The following is a 15,724-nucleotide window of genomic DNA, read 5'->3' as shown; positions in this document are numbered from 1 at the left end:
TTCCTAAAGTAGCCAAAGCAATATCCCGATTACTGCAGTGGCCATGCTTCCCTTAGACCAATGGTTCTCAAAGTATGATTACCACACTGAGAGCACCAGCATCACCCAGGAACTTGTTGGAAATGTACATTCTTGGGTCTCGCCCCAGACCTACTGAATTGGAATGTCTGTGAATGGATCCCAGCAACCTGTTTTTTGTTTTGTTTGTTTTGTTTGAAGCAAAGTGAGACCCTGTCTCAAAATAAATAAATAAAAGAAAAGAAAAAAGAAACTTGAAAAGAGAAGAGACGAAAGAAAATGGGAAGAGATAAAGTCAATAGGCGACATCATGAGAAATGAAGGTGCTAATTTAAAATCATAAATGCAAGGAAAGAGGAATTCAAAATAAGAATATAATTCTATTATTAGAAGGGGCTGGGTGGCCGGGCGCGGTGGCTCACGCCTGTAATCCCAGCACTTTGGGAGGCCGAGGCGGGCGGATCACGAGGTCAGGAGATCGAGACCATCCTGGCTAACACGGTGAAACCCCGTCTCTACTAAAAATACAAAAAATTAGCCGGGCGTGGTGGCGGGCGCCTGTAGTCCCAGCTACTCGGGAGGCTGAGGCAGGAGAATGGCGTGAACCCGGGAGGCGGAGCTTGCAGTGAGCCGAGATCGCGCCACTGCACTCCAGCCTGGGCGACAGAGCGAGACTCCGTCTCAAAAAAAAAAAAAAAAAAAAAAAAAAAAAAAAAAAAGAAGGGGCTGGGTAAATGTGCATTAAATCTTCATTTTGCATAAAAAGAAAGTCAATAGATAGTTCCCGAAAATACTATATTAAGGCCAAACAAGGTGGTGCATGCCTCTAATCCCAAGGCTGTGGGAGGTTTGAGGCCTGGAGGCAACATAATGAGACCACCATTTCTACAAAAAAAAAAAAAATTAATGAATTAATTATTTTGAGATGGAGTCTTACTCTGTCGCCCAGGCTGGAGTGTAGTGGCACAGTATCAGCTCACGGCAACCTCCCCCTCCCGGGTTCAAGCAATTCTACTGCCTCAGCCTCCCAGGTAGCTGGGACTACAGGCATGCGTCACCAGGCCTGGCTAATTTTTTTGTATTTTTTTTCAGTAGAGATGGGGTTTCACCATGTTGGCCAAGTTGGTCTCGAACTCCTGACCTCAGGTTATCCGCCCACCTCAGCCTCCCAAAGTGCTGGGATTACAGGCGTGAGCCACCGGGCCCAGCCAAAAAAATTATTATTATTTTTTAAATTAACCAGGTGTGATGATGGACGCTTGTAACCTCTCATCAGGCTTAGGTGGGAAGATGGATTGAGCTCAAGAATCTCAAAGTCACAGTGAGCTCTGATTGTGCACTCTAGCCTGCGTGACAGAATAAGATCCTGTCTCTAAAAACAAAACAAAACAAACAAAGCTATAAAATACTGTATCAAGAAACAACTGCCAGGCACGGTGACTCACGCCTGTAATCCCAGCATTCTGGGAGGCCAAGGCAGGTGGATCACTCGAGCTCAGGAGTTTGAGACCAGCCTGGGCAACATGATGAAACCTGATCTCTACAAAAAAATACAAAAATTAGCCGGGCATGGAGGCACGCAGCTGTAGTCCCAGCTACTCAGGAGGCTGAGGTGGGAAGATTGTTTGAGCCAGGGAGGCCGAGGCTGCAGTGAGCCAAGATGGTGCCACTTCACTCCAGCCTGGGTGATAGAGCAAGACCCTGTCTCACAAAAACAAAAACCAAAGCAAAATAATACCTGCGTTAGCATATTGTTTAAGGATATGAGGCAATCACCATAAGAATAAAAACAGAGACGATTCAACTAGTTAAAAAGAATTTTCCCTTTTGGGATGGGGACTGTGAGAGGAGAGCTGTTGATTTTCATTATAAATCCTTCTGTACTATTTAATTTTTTTTTTAACCTAGGGCATATATGCTTATAATGAACCATTGAAAAATTATGCTTTCAGAGGGGCTATACACAAGGTGGGACAGAGTCCTCCCGCTCTGAGAGTCTCTTTGTGAAGGTCTGCTTTGTCCAGGAGGGGGTCACCAGAATGTTTGCAGAGCCTCCGCCAGCCCTGTCTCATGAGGCAGCTTTACAAATGGTCGGATGGGACAGGGTCTCTGACAAAAGGCCCTCTCCTCATTGGCATAATCCTTTAGACAGCTGTACCGGGTGAATGGGAACCGCTCAGAGCAGTCTGTTGGCAGGCTTGCTGCTGTCACCTCTTGTAGAATTTCCTCTCGACCACCCTGCTCTCTCGTTCAGATGTCCAACACACAGCCTTAATGGGTAATGGATGTTTGCACCTGGAGAATCCTCCTCATTAGCCTCTCAGTTCTGACCAGGAGGCTGAATGTTCACATCATGGAAAGTCATAATATTTCAACAATCATTGGCCCCAAAGCACTTGTTCAAACGGTAATAGTGGTTAGTATGTTGTAAGAAGATCAGTTAAATCATGTCTATGTCTTTACATTTAGCTGGTATGTTTCCTCCTACCATACTGTCCTGTTTGTGATTTACTCTGTACCCAAAAGCTGATGTCAGACTCTCTGCTTTCAACACCAATTAATTATGGGTGGAAATGGGGGAGGTTGAAGTGGTTTGGGAGTGGAGTGACATGTAAGGTAATAGCTTTCAGATCATTTCTGGTGGTGCTTTGCTGTGCTACAAAGATACTTTCATTGAAATGTCCCAGGGATTGGTCCGGACCCTGGATCTTACCTCACTTGAATCAGAGTAGCTCATTTTTTTTTTTTTTTTTTTTTTTTGAGACAGAGTCTCACTCTGTTGCCCAGGCTGGAGTGCAGTGGCACGATCTCGGCTCCCTGCAACCTCCACCTCCTAGGTTCAAGCAACTCTCATGTGTCAGCCTCCTGAGTAGCTGGGATTACAGGTGTCCGCCACCATGCCCAGCTAATTTTGTTTTTTTCTGTATTTTTAGTAGAGACGGGGTTTTGCCGTGTTGGCCAGTCTGGTCTGGAACTCCTGACCTCAAGTGATCTGCCCACCTCGGCCTCCCAAAGTGCTGGGATTACAGGTGTGAGCCTCCGTGCCTGGCCAGCCCACTTAATCTTAAATGCAGTCTTTCACTTCATACAACACACAGGAGATAGGAGGCAGCAAGTTAGAAAAATTACTCATAGCCCCTCCCAGATGTGCAAAGAATCTGGAGTGTGTTTTCCCTGTGCTTGCTCACTTACAAGCACACTTGCTCCTCTTCACCTCCCAGGGAGCGGGGGAAAGGCTAGATTTAATCTCGTTAAAATATTTCCATTTCTTCTCATTTATACAGGCTTGTTTCAGTGTAAACATTCGGTCCATTTGAAGTTCAACTTCCCACTAAGTGCTAATGAAAATCTTTACCTGGTTGAGTAAATGTTTTCAGGTAAAATACTCTATCTCTCAAATTTAGTCTCCTCTTCCTCTTCCTCGACCTGGTAGAAAGGGCAGGACTTACTATATCCTTGTGATGCCTGTAGGATAAAAGGGTTCCTGAGTGGTATGTTGTCTCAGGCCTCCTCTGGTCTCAGAGGCAATGCCCCATGCCTGCCTGATTACTGTTTGCTCTGCTGCTGTTGGGGGGTGAAATTTGCTGCTGGGATCATTCGTGGCTTGGTCAGTGCCCAGTGGGCTGTCTTCAGTAAAGTCACTCCCTCTGAGCCTATGCCACAACCCCCACCAAAACTCTCCCCTGTTGGAGCCACACAAGCTCCTGCTGTCAAGCCCTCTCGCTCTTGCCCTCTGGGGACCCACAAGGCCCCTGGTCCTCAAGTCAGCCACCTCTGTGTCTTCCTCCATCCAAAAGACCTGCAGGAGCTTCTGAGCCTGGTGACACTTGTTGGGGACCAAGACCATCCTACTCCGCCCCAGCCACGCTGCATGACCTCATCTCAGCCCAAAAACAGACATTGGGAACATCTGACCAACCATCCGTTCCCCCGCTCTTTTTGGCTACCTGCAGTGGCCCCAGCAGCAGGGGCGGGAGTTGCCTGTCCTCTTCCAGCCTGGAAGAGCATCCATCCTACGCTCCTCCTTCCGGGAGTGACTCCCGCCCGCATCTCGGGGTGGGAAGGGTTCAGGAAACACAGACCAGCTTATCTTAAGGAAGCCTGGTCGGGAATCTTTCAAAAACATATCTGTTACAAGGGGGAAAGAAACCTCCAGGACAACAGTGATTTGCCTCAGCGGGGCAAAGGCCAGGCCTGACGGAAGAGCCCAGCCTTCGCCGAGGGCCGCAGGGAGCCAGAGACTCGAGCCTGCGGTTCCAGTCCCGCCGCGATCCCGAGGCCTGCGCGTGCTCGGTGCTGCGCGGGGCTCCCTCCTTACCGCAGGAGCTCCTCATCGAGAAACCCAGGTAGGCCGCATCGTTCTCGTCGCTGTAATCCCCCAGGACCTGGCACAGGCTATGGTTCCTTATATCGAGTGGCATGACTGCATTCCGGCCTTTGCCGTTGACTCATTCTTTGCCCTTGTCAAGTTTCCTAGCCTGAGTCGGTTTTTCCCTTTCTCGTTAGAGCTGATGATAAAACAGACTTACCTAGCCAGGGCAACACAGGGAGACCCTGTCTCTACAAAAAATAAGAAAATAAAATATTAGCTGAGTGTGGCGTCACACGCCTGTAGTCCTATCTACTTGGGAGGCTGAGACAGGAGGATCTCCTGAGCTCAGGAGTTCAAGACTGCAGTGAGCTGTGATGGCGTCACTGCACTCCAGCCTGGGCGACAAAACGAGGCTCTGTCCCCAAAAACCAAAAACCTCACAAGGCTCTTCCAGGTATGAGATAATATATTGAATGTCCCTTGGTGAATTCAGAAATGCTGGGGATAAAATATATGTAAATCTCAAATACATCCGGATTATTAATAGTGTAATGTCTACAAAGAAATGCTCATTGTCTCGTTAGCATTCTTTTATTTAATAGAGTAAAAAAGAATGAAGATTTTTAAAAAATTAAATTCATGGAACTGTTTTTATGTTAAAGGAGGGGAACATGGCTTATGAATATTTTTATTCTTCTTGGCCCTGCCCTTGTACAATAAAATTTGCTAACTACCATTATCTCATTTGCCACTCATTAATCCAGAGAGATTTATTTAGAATCATTAAAGTTTCTCCCCCCAAAATTAGGTTGAGATTTGATTTGAATTTTATTAAACCTGACATCTTTATAATATTGAAACTTTCAGGAAAATGATAGTTTCCTTTGCTTATTTGAGTTGTCATTTTTCTCTGAGTAGATTTTGGAGTTCTCTTCATAGAGTCTAGTATTCTTTAAAAAGATTATTCTTGAGAATTTTATAAGGTTTTTTTTGGCCTGGACGGTGGCTCACGCCTGTAATCCTAGCACTTTGGGATGCCAAGGCGGGAGGATCACTTGAACTCGGGAGTTCAAGACCAGCGTGGGCAACACAGGGAGACCTCGTGTCTATAATTTTTTCGATGAAAAAAAATTTTTTTTTCTGATTACAAATGAGACTTTTCTCTCCTTCATGGTTTTAACTGTTTATAGAAGATATATTGTCAAGGGAATTATTTTTACAAATTCATTCTATAGCTGCCATAATAAAAATAACAAGAGTGATACAAAAAGTACAGTTGTATCTTAAAGTATTGAGCAGTTGCCAAATGGCAGGCACTATGTCGTGGGTTTTAAATGTATTTTCTCAGCAAATCTTCACAATAATCCTATAAATTAATTATAGTTATTATCCTAATGTGTAGATGAAAAAACAAGCCCAGTGAGATGACATAATTTGCCTAAGGTCACAGAGTTCATTACTAAGCACTAATTAATTCTCTTAGGTTTTTCTAGATACACAATCGTATCATTTATACAAAATGACAATTTTTGTCTCCTCTTCCCAAGGGCTATGTGTTCAATTTTTGTTCTACACTTTACTGAACTGGTCATAATTATATTACAATGTTAAGTAATTATTCTCACTTAAATACTTCTAAACCCTTTTCCATTCAGTGGATATGAGTATATGATGCTGTAGTCAATGGAAATAATGATCACAATAATCCCTAACACTTACTGTGAACCCAGGCAGTCTGAGTCTAGAATTGATATTCTCAACTACACAACTAATTCAAGAGCTACTGCACCTTATTATAGCATGTTCCAGGCCACTCTAGCACGATCCACATGTTTCAAACCTTCTCCACCACCTCCCTTCAGTTTTCTGGCTTTGTAGCCAGAGTTCATCTCTAAGTCTAGCCCCAGTTGGGTTGGTGATCCTGTTTACCGTGAATCTAATATCGTACTTTTTTATGACATACTTCTAGTAACGGTCCCTTGGCTCTACCCAGTGAACTTAAATAAAGAGGTGACCCATCTGTGTCCTCTCTAGACCTCAGAACCCCATCCTATTTAAGTCCAGTTTCCTTTTACCAACAGATGAAGTCTCTCTCAACATTCCTTTCAAATATCTTTGAAAACAGAAAATAAGGAATTTCAAGAATTTTTTTTCATCAAAACCCCATAATATCTATGCCAGCATGGTGGTGTACAGCTGTAGTCCAAGCTACTCTGAGGCTGAGATCAGAGGATCACTTGAACCAGGAGTTCAAGGCCAGCCTGGGAAAAGTAAAGAGACCTCTCCTCCCCATGTCTCTAAAAAATAAAAATATTGAAAGCCCCAATGTCCAATGTCAGAAAGATCAAGGAGAAAGTGATACTTTTCTACACTACACTTCTAAATTCTTTCTAAAGGGCAATTTGACAACGCATGTAAAAAATTTTACATATTCCTTGACTCAGAAATCTTACTTATTGGCCTCCTTCTCCTCCACCCCTGTCACCACTTCTGTCCTGGAGAAGCCATATTTGGTCTCCCTCAATGGCTGAGACAGAGGCAACGTGGGCACCATGATCCCGGCTCTGCCTTCCGGCAACCCGGAGCTCATTGCTCTCATCCTGGAGTGGCTCAAGAGCCAGGCCCGTTTGGCAGCTTCTGTCGATGCTGCCTGGCCCCTGTGGACACCAAGCCAGCTTACCAAAACTGGAGGCGGAAAGCTGAGCGTTCAGTGTCCACACACCTGGATGAGCAGAACTGGAATCTTATGATGCGCAAAAGCCTATTGCGAAATGGTCAGAGGCAGAGTGAGGTTCAGTCAGGGACATTGGAAGCTGGAGTAGACAGGGTTATTTCTCAGGCAGAGGATCCAAAATTAAACCACATCCTCAGGCCACCAATGGAAGGAGCAAGTCATGAGTTCCTGGGTGCCCAGAAGACAGCAATGGTGCCAGCGCCCCCTTTAGAGCCTGCAGACCAGGACCCTCCAGCTCCAGCCTAGGGCGGTTCTCAGGAACATGCCCAACCCCTTTTGAAAGCTCTATTTAATTATCGGTGAAGAAGTGACTTTGGTTACATAAGAGTGCAACTTCAGAATGAAGATAGGCCAAGGTCTCACTGATTTCAAGATTTCGGCCTTGGCTGTGGGCAGTGTCCAAGTTTGAATGGGGGGCAAGTTTGGCAGTGGGGATGTTGACCAATTTGTTCCCTGCATTGTGCTGCCATTTGGTCAGCCTGTCCAAGGATACAACACCCGGTAGACAGTATAGAGAGATAAAGAAACACTATAGAACCTGGGATTGTCCTAAAACAGACTTTTATACTTGAACGTGGAGTCTCTGTGTGGACTTTAGAGTTTGTGCTCTGGAATATACCAAAGCTACAGTTTGAGAGAACGTAACCAGTCCCAAAGATAATTTCAAAGAACAATAACAATATAAAGGGTGGCTGGGAGTAGGTATTTGATGGTGCTTATTTGATACTGTTTCTCAGAGTTGCAAACTGGAATGTAGAAACCACTAGCATCAGATATCTAGAAAGTTGTTATGACCTTCTTGTACATGAATCTTCTAGCCAGTTTCCTTTCCCTTGTAAGAGGTAACAAAACATGGAACCCTAGAATGTGTGAGGAAGCTTGGACGTTAGGTATAAAGAAAAACATTTGCAGCTGGGCACAGTGGCTCATGCCTGTGATCCCAGCACTTTGGGAGGCCAAGGTAGGTGGATTGCCTGAGGTCAGGAGTTTGAGACCAGCTGGACAACATGATGAAACTCCATCTCAGCTAAAAATACAAAAATCAGCAGGGTGTTATGGCACGCGCCTGTAATCCCAGCTACAGAGGCTGAGGCAGGAGAATCACTTGAACCCAGGAGGCAGAGGTTGCAGTGAGCCGAGATCACGCCACTGCACTCCAGCCTGGGCGACAGAGCAAGATTCTGTCTCAAAAGAACAAAGAAAAGCATTTGCAGGCTCTCTGTCTAGGGCCTCTTCCTGTCCTGCAAGGGCTAGTGAGTCTGGGGTGTGTTTAGTTTATTCTCATGTTTGTAATTTTTAAGAAAAGCGAGTGGTCAATAAATGGCTTAAGATTTATAATAAGGCCGGGCTGGGTGGCTCACACCTGTAATCCCAGCACTTTGGGAGGCCAAGGGGGGCAGATAACCTGAGGTCAGGAGTTCAAGACCAGCCTGGCCAACATGGTGAAACCCCATCTCTACTAAAAATACAAAAATTAGCCGGGCGTGTTGGTGCACCCCTGTAATCCAACTACTCAGGAGGCTGAGGCAGGAGAATCGCTTGAACCCAGGAAGCGGACGCTACAGTGAGCCAAGATCATCCCATTGCACTCCAGCCTGGGTGACAAAGCAAGACTTTGTATCAAAACAACAACAACAACAACAACAAAAAGATTTATAATAAAATCAAATAAAATTTGATACTCTTTTTAAAAAAAGAAATCTCACTCGGAATTTATCATAAGTAAATCATTATGGATAAGCAAAAATATATTTTTATAAAGATGTTTATTTAAATACTATTTATAGTGGTTAAAATTTTGTAGCACTCTAGACGTCCCGCAAGGTTTTGTTTGTTTTTTGTTGTTGTTGTTGTTGTTCGTTGTTTGTTTGTTTTGAGATGGAGTCTCATGCTGTGGCCTGGTCTGGAGTGCAGTGGTGCAATCTTAGCTCACTGCAACCTCCACTTCCCAGGTTCAAGCTATTCTCCAGCCTCAGCCTCCCGAGTAGCTGGGACTACAGGCATGAGCCACCGCGTCCGGCTAATTTTTGTATTTTTAGTAGAGATGGGGTTTCACCATGTTGGGCAGGCTGATCTCAAACTCCTGACCTCAGGTCATCCACCTGCCTCAGCCTCCCAAAGTGCTGGGATTACAGGCATGAGCCACCGCGCCTACCCTGTTTGTTAAATAAATTCTACTACATCCAGAGAAATATTTCATTACATGGAAACGTTCATGATACACTGTTAGATTAAAAAAGTATATCACAACTCAACATGTAAAGTATAATCCCATTTGTATTTATATAACTATATCTATTTTTGTCTATATAACTGTTATTGTAAATTTAGCTACCTATTCGTGTATATATCTATCATTATTGAGATCACACAAAACAAAAATAGATATTTCCAAATATTCATTTCTTAAAAATGGAATTATTAAGAAATATGTTATATTTCTTCTTTTTGTTCACTGTTTTCTGAATTTTCTACAATTGACATATATCACTTTTGGAATAGTAAAACGGTTATTCTGGCCGGGTGCAGTGGCTCATGCCTGTAACCCTAGCACTTTGGGAGACCAAGGTAGGAAGATCCCTTGAGCCCAGGAGTTCAAGACCAGCCTGGGCAACATAGCAAGACCCCATCTCTACAAAAAAAGTGGGGAGTTATTCTTAACAGCTTTTTGTTAGTTAAGCTAAAAGCAGAGATACAAAAAATATAGGGCTTACATATGATCGAAGTTGGTTTTTTTTTCCTCTCCCCAAATTGTCTATCGGTGAAGGGCCCAGTGTTACAATGAAGCTGTACTCCACAAAGTTACTCAGGGGTCCTGATTTTGTGCTGCTGTTATCTAGGTTGGTGTCTTTTCCACGTGGTAGAAGCTGGCTAACCTCCACTTCCACATTCCAGCCCAAGGGAAAGTCCAAGGTAAGTAGATATTTCTTTAAGGGGGATGACCTGGTAGTTGCACACTTCATTTTCACTCACCATTGGCTTGAACCTAGTCATGTGACCACATCAGTCAAGAAGGCAGGCTGCGATCTATAGTCTCCAGCTGTCAGCCATGTACAGTTGTCCCTTGGTATCCATGGGGGATTGGTTCCAGGATGCTACCTCAGAAATTAAAATGTGCAAATGCTCAAGTTCATTATATAAAATGGCATAGTATTTGCATATAACCTGTGCATACCCACCTGCATACTTGTAATCATCTTTAGATTACTTATAATATCTAATACAATGTGAATGCTATATAAATAGTTGTTATACTATATTATTCAGTACAGATGCAACTATAGTAGGCCTAACTACATTTTCTATCCACAGTTGGTTGAATCTGCACATACAGAACCCATGGAAACCCAGGGCCAACTGTGTGTGTGTGTGTGTGTGTGTGTATTCAGCTAAAATTTAGGGGGAAAGGATTATTACTAAAGATGAGTAGGAATAGTGAGAGATGGACTCATTGGACTCTTATTTAGATATTAAAAATCTAGGCTGGGCGTGGTGGCTCACGCCTGTAATCCCAGTACTTTGGGACGCCAAGGTGGGCGGATCACCGGAGGTCAGGAGTTTGAGACCAGCCTGGCCAACATGGTGAAAAACCATCTCTACTAAAAATACAACAATTAGATGGGCGTGATGGCAGGTGCCTGTAATTCCATCTACTCAGGAGGCTGAGGCAGGAGAATCTCTTGAACCTGGGAGGCCAAGGTTGCATTGAGCCGAGATCATGCCATTACACTCCAGCTTGGGTGACAAGAGCAAAATTCCATCTCAAAAAAAAAATTAAAAATAAATAAAAATGTACAATAGTTATAATACTGTGATTCTGGCACAGGAATAAATAAAAAGACTAGGACAACCATAAATACACTGGAATTCATATAAGATTAAAGCATATAAATTAAGATGGAGGAAAATAAACTCAATAATGTTGAGAGAATTGGAAAACCATTTGGAAAAAACAAAGTTAGATTAAATGACAAAATTCATTCCACATAAAAACTTAACTTTCTGTAGGGAAATATAGATGAAAATGGCAACCAGATTATGACCCCTGCTTTAGTTGGTCCCCCATTCTACAGATTTCTGGACCTTATTGAGAATAATTATCTTTTCCTTGACCTTCAGCAACCAGAACTGCAAACCATACACCACATATAGAAGACACCACGCTTGTATTAGGTCAGGAGAATGCTTTTTATTTTTGTGTGTTTGTTGGTTAGTTGGTTGGTTAGCTGGTTTTTTCTATCTTTCTTTTGAAGCAGTCTTTTTTATGTTGATCTTCTTTTTGTTGATCTTCTTTATTGATAGATAAAATGCACAAAACTAATAATCCACATAATGACTTCTAATTTCCATCACTGGACTACCCTTGGTGTGTATCTGATTCTATATGCTCCATATAAAAATTAGTCTCCAACTCAACAAGAAAAAAGCAGGCTGGGCACGGTGGCTCACGCCTGTAATCCCAGCACTGTGGGAGGCCAAGGCGAGTGGATCACCTGAGGTCAGGTGTTCAAAACCAGCCTGGCCAACTAGCAAAACCCCTCCTCTACTAAAAATACAAAAATTAGCTGGGCATGGTGGTGCCTGCCTGTAATCCCAGCTACTCAGGAGGCTGAGGCAGGAGAATCACTTGAACCCGGGAGGCAGAGGTTGCAGTGAACTGAGATCGTGCCATTGCACTCCAACCTGGGTAACGGGGCAAGACTCCGTCTCAAAAAAAAAAAGAAAAAGAAAAAAAGAAAATAACCTGATTTAAACACGGGTTTGTAATCATGTAAATGCTCAATTAAAATCAAACAAGTGGCCAGGCATGGTGGCTCAAGCCTATAATTAAAGCACTTTGGGAGGACAAGGTGGGTGGATCACTTGAGGTCAGGCAGAGTTTGAGACCATCCTGGCCAACATGATGAAACCCTATCTCTACTAAACATACAAAAATTAGTCATGCTTGATGGTGGGTGCCTGTCATCCCAGCTACTCAGAGGAGGCTGAGGCAGAAGAATCACTTGAATCCAGGAGGTGGAGTTTGCAGTGAGCCAAGATCGCGCCACTGCACTCCAGCCTGGGCAACAGAGTGAGACTCCCTCTCAAAAAAAAAATAATATTAATAAAACCAAACAAGAAAGAAAAAGAGTGGAAAACAAAAAGGAAACAAAGAATAAGAGCAATGAAATAAAATAAACTACAATTAAGGTACATGTTAATCCAACTATATCAATGATCACTTTAAATGTGAATGATCTAAATACATTAATTAAAAGACAGAGACTATCAGAGTGGATAAAATAACAACACCCAACTATACATTGTTCACAAGAAACTCACTTTAAATATGCAGGCACAGGTGAAAAGTAAAAGGATGAATACAGATATGCCACACTAACACTGATCAAAAGAAAGCTATGGTAGCTATGTTAATTTCAGACAAATTATCTCCTGCAATATCTTGGAAGACAGTTCACATGTCAGGCCCTTAGCCCTTAGTTCTAGGAGGGGTGTTTAAGAAATATCAATGTTTATGTATTTTGACTGCTTTTTGCTGCTTTTAGCCAAGTTCTGTGAGACTGATGAACCAAAGCAAGAATTAGCCAGTTAGAAAGCAGACTAGAATGGAATACATTTCCTCACAGGAGGAGTTTGACAGTGTGACTTGGTTCTAATCAATGGGATGTGAGGAGAAATTATATACAGTCATGTACCTCATAACATTTTGGTCAAAGACAGACTACGTATATGATGGTGGTCCCATAAGATTATAAGGGAGCTGAAAAATTCCTGTTGCCTTGTGACGTCAAAGCTGTCCTAACTTTGTGGTGCAACACATTATTCACATGTTTGTGGTGATGCTGATGCTGGTGTAAACAAATCTACTGTATTTGATGGTACTAGCACTTGATAATAAATGACCAAGTTACCTGTTTATGAGTTTACTATACTATATATATACATTTATATATAGTATATGAAATATATATATATTTGAGATGGAGTTTGCATCTTACTATACTATATATATACATTTATATATATATAGTATATAAAATATATATATACACACATATTTGAGATGGAGTTTGCATCTTGTTGCCCCAAGCTGGAGTGCAATGGCTTGATCTTGGCTCACCGCAACTTCCACCTCCCAGGTTCAGGTGATTCTCCTGCCTCAGCCTCCTGAGTAGCTGGGATTACAGGCATGCACCACCAAACCCAGCTAATTTTGTATTTTTAGTAGAGACAGGGTTTCTCCATACTGGCCAGGCTGGTCTCGAACTCCCGACCTCAGGTGATCCACCCATCTCGGCCGCCTAAAGTGTTGGGATTACAGGCGTGAGCCACCGCGCCCATCTATACTATATTTTTAATTGTTATTTTAGAGTGTACTCTTTCTGTTTATTAAAAAAAATTAACTGTAAAGCAACCTCAGGCAGGTTCCTTCAGGAGGTATTGCAAAAGACGGCATTGTTACCATGGAAGCTGAACACTCCATAAGTGTTATTGCCCCAAAGACCTCTCAGTGGGAAAGATATACAGGTGAAAGACAGGGATATTGGCCGGGCACAGTGGCTCACGCCTGTAATCCCAGCACTTTGCGAGGCTGAGGTGAGCAGATCATTTGAGGTCAGGAGTTCGAGACTAGCCTGGCCAACATGGTGAAACCCCATCTCTACTAAAAATACAAAAATTAATTGGGCGTGGAGGTGGTCACCTGTAATCCTAGCTACTCAGGAGGCTGAGGCAGGAGAATCGCTTGAACCTGGGAGGCGGAGATTGCAGTGAGCAGAGATGGCGCCACTGCACTCCAGCCTGGGCGACAGAGTGAGACACCGTCAAAAAAAAAAAAAAAAAAAGACAGTGATGTTGATGATCCTGACCCTGTGTAGGCCTAGGCTAATGTGTGTGTTTGTGTTTCAGTTTTTAACAAAAAGTTTAAAAAGTAAAAAAAAAAAAAAAAAAAAAAAAATTTGATAGAAAAAGCTTATAGAATATGGACATGAGGAACGAATACATTTTCATAGAGCTGTACAGTGTGCTTGTTTTTAGGCTTAGTGTTGTGACAAAGTCAAAAAGTTTTTAAAAATTTAAAACTTTATAAAATAAAAAAGTTATAGTAAGGTAATTTATTATTGAAGAAAGACATTTTAAAAAATAAAATGTAGCCAAAGTGTATAATCATTTATAAAGTCTACAATAGTGTACAGTAATATTTTGTAGGCCTTCCCATTCACTCACCACTCACTCACCAACTCACTGAAAGCAACATTCAGTCCTGCAGGCTCCATTAATGTTAAGTGCCCTATATAGGTGTGCCTCTTTTTGTCTTTTTTTGTTTTTTGTTTTTTTTGAGACAGAGTCTGGCTCTGTCGTCCAGTCTGGAGTGCAGTGGCGTGATCTCCGCTCACTGCAAGCTCCACCTCCTGGGTTCACACCATTCTCCTGCCTCAGCCTCCTGAGTAGCTGGGACTACAGGCACCCGCCACCACGCCCAGCTAATTTTTTGTATTTTAGTAGAGACGGGGTTTCACCGTGTTATCCAGGATGGTCTCTATCTCCTGACCTCAAGATCCGCCTGCCTCGGCCTCCCAAAGTGCTGGGATTGTAGGCGTGAGCCACCGCGCCCAGGCTTTTTTTGTCTTTTATGCCATATTTTTATTATACATGTTCTAGGTTTAGATAGATCAATACTTACCATTGTGTTGCAATCACCTGCAGTACTCATATGGTTACATCACTCCTAGTAGCATAGGAGCAATAGGCCATACCATAAGCCTAATGCATGTAGTCGGCTCTAAGTTTGTCTGAGTACACGCCTAACACCTGAAGACACATTTCTCAGAATGTCTCCCCGTCGTTGATGCATGACAGTATATCACATATTGTACTATTGAAAAAATAGGCATGGCTGGGCGTGGTGGCTCAGGCCTCTAATCCCAACACTTTGGGAAGCTGTGGCAGGAGGGTCCCTTGAGCCCAGAGTTCTCAACCAGCCTGGGCAACATAGTGAGACCTTGTCTCTACAAAAAAAAGTTTTAAGGCTGAGCGCAGTGGCTCACGCTTGTAATCCCAGCACTTTGGGAGGCCAGGGCGGACAGATCACGAGGTCAGGACATCGAGACCATCCTGGCTAACACGGCGAAACCCCGTCTCTACTAAAAAAATACAAAAAATTAGCCGGGCTTGGTGTCAGGCGCCTGTGATCCCAGCTACTCAGGAGCTACTGAGGCAGGAGAATGGCGTGAACCCAGGAGGCGGAGCTTGCAGTGAGCAGAGATCGCGCCACTGCCCTCCAGCCTGCACAACAGAGCGAGACTCCCATCTCAAAAAAAAAAGAGTTTTAAAAATTAGCCGGGTGTGGTGGTGCACACTTGCAATCCCAGCTACTCGGGAGACTAAGGCAGGAGGATCATTGGAGCCCAGGAGGTCAAGGCTGGAGTGAGCTATGATCACACCACTGCACTCCAGCCTGGGTGACAGAGCAGTGCTCTGTCTCAAAAACAACAAAACAAAAAAAGGCACACCTGCCCTCGTTTCTTCCTCTCTTTCCAGTGGCCTAAATGTTGAGAGGTAGAGAGAATTAAAGCAGCTATCTTAAACTAAAGAGGGCAGCCACGATGGAGTGACAATACAGAAGGGGTCTGCGTCACCAACATTGTGGAGCTTCCGCA

This window comes from Pan troglodytes, chromosome 17, assembly GCF_028858775.2.
Source record: "Pan troglodytes isolate AG18354 chromosome 17, NHGRI_mPanTro3-v2.0_pri, whole genome shotgun sequence".
NCBI classification, from domain to species: domain Eukaryota; kingdom Metazoa; phylum Chordata; class Mammalia; order Primates; family Hominidae; genus Pan; species Pan troglodytes.
The sequence above is the reverse complement of the archived record's forward strand: the minus strand, read 5'-3'. Positions refer to the sequence as shown.